Source organism: Halyomorpha halys, unplaced genomic scaffold, assembly GCF_000696795.3.
Source record: "Halyomorpha halys isolate HHAL.00 unplaced genomic scaffold, Hhal_1.1 Scaffold1377.1, whole genome shotgun sequence".
NCBI classification, from domain to species: domain Eukaryota; kingdom Metazoa; phylum Arthropoda; class Insecta; order Hemiptera; family Pentatomidae; genus Halyomorpha; species Halyomorpha halys.
The window spans coordinates 96,248-98,378 of NW_027115088.1; positions in this window are offsets into that span (position 1 = coordinate 96,248).

The window sequence follows — 2,131 nt, forward strand, 5'->3', positions numbered from 1 at the left end:
TCCGCTTCTGTCTTTAGTCTGGATCTGCTGTTCTTGGCCACGATGACTGCCAGGTCGTCCACGTAAGCCGTGACAAGGAACCCCTTGTCTTCTAGTTCCCCCAGCAACTCATCAAATACAAGCTTCCACAGAGCTGGTCCTAGGACCGAACCCTGCGGACATCCTCTTCCGATTCTTCTCTCGACCTCGTAGTAGCTACCCCTGGTCCTGACACTTCTCTTATTGAGGTAACCATCTACGAGGGAGTATAGATTACTGGGGTGTCGAGCTCTTGCAACCGCTGGAGTACACGGGGCCACCAAACGCTGTCGAAGGTGGAAGAGATGTCAAACATTCAAGACCAACGGTTGTGCAATGAGGTGATTTGTTCAGAATCTCCATGCTCGACCGCCAGATTTTTACCCAATTAAGGGTACCCAATTTAGGAGGTTGGGTGGACTCCAGGAGTTCCAGAATCAACAAGAGTTGACTTACGGCTACAGTGTAACAGAAAACAATTTTCGGCCCAGCCGGCTTCGAAATCACGTCCGGTAAGGCCCCCGTCAGTCCGAGTACTGATACAATAAAACCACAGGAGCTTCTTTTATTCGGTTTTGATTACGACTCCATGTGACTCGGGCTTAAATTCGTCTGTGCAATGAAATTTATTTTCCATTCTAAGAGTCGTGAAGCACTGACAATGATTGTTCCAAAGAAACCCTGGCTAGGAAATACAATTTCCTTCATTAACAATAGCTTTCCTGATAACAGTTTTTTCCTAAGGAGTATTGAGGTCAGCCTCTTTCATGGGTTCACGTAGTACATTTTTTCTAAATTTTTCAATTTGAGCTACTCGCTACAACCTCCAATGGCTTCCTTTAGAAGCTTCCTGCGATCAATTGTTCACGATATTGATGGCCGCTAAGAAATAGGAAACTCCAACATAAAGTCATTTTATAGCAATTTCAGAGTACCTTCTATAACGTAACATTAACACAGGTCGTAAAACCGTAACTGAATAGCTATAAACCTTGGTGATTAAGTGACTGGAAATTGCTTTTGGTTATACTTTCATTTGAATAATTCTTCTCTAAACTATAATATATTTTATGAGGAGAAGATGGTTGGCGGTTGCGGTCAAAGTATAACACAAATAAGTTGAAATAACTTATTAAATAGCGCCGACATTTCGGGTAGAATTTCTAGCCTTCATCAGGGCTAAGAACAAAGAACAAAGAGATAACAACCAATGAATACAAAAAATAAAATATAAACAGAATGACAAAGATATTAATTCTACAGAATAAAATTAAAGTGATGAAAAAAGGGGAAAATAAAATGAATACATAAGTAATTGAATAAGTAAGTAAAAATAACATAATTAAGGAAATAAAATAAAAATTTGAATTTATATAATGCAAAGGAATATGAATATTTTGGTTTATTAATAATTTTAAAATTAAAATTATGGAAAGGATAATTAAAATTGAGAGAAAGAAAATATATGTAACTAATGAAATATGTAACCATAATATTAGATAAAGAAACCAAATGTGAAGTTAAGTTAGACAAAAGAAGTTAATAGAAAACATAACACTAATTTTCTATTCACTTATTTTGTCTAATTTAACTTCATATTTATATTTTATTTTTTGTATTCATTGGTTTTTATCTTGTTCTTTGTTCTTAGCCCTGATGAAGGCTAGAAATTCTGGCCGAAATGTTGGCACTACTAAATAAGTAATTTCAACTTATTTGTGTTATATTTTGACAGTATCCCTCATATAATTTATCCACGGTCAATTATATCTCACCATTATAATATATTTTGATTTATTGTTAAAGACTGATTCTATTTAATAACTATTGTAAGAAGTATTCATTTTGCCTCAACATTCTTAATTGATCCATTTTAAATATCCAACGTTTGGAAGTTACATCCTTAATGTATTTTATTTGATATAATATTTGTGTTCTAACCATTTTTTGTCAAATATACACAGTGAATATTTTTAATGAAAAATCGATATACGTGAAGAAGAATTTCAGCTATTAATCAGGGTTTAAAAACAAAAAGAGGTAACGACCATCATTCAGAGAACAATACATAAACCAACACATTTGGAAATATAATTTATATTTATATTTACAT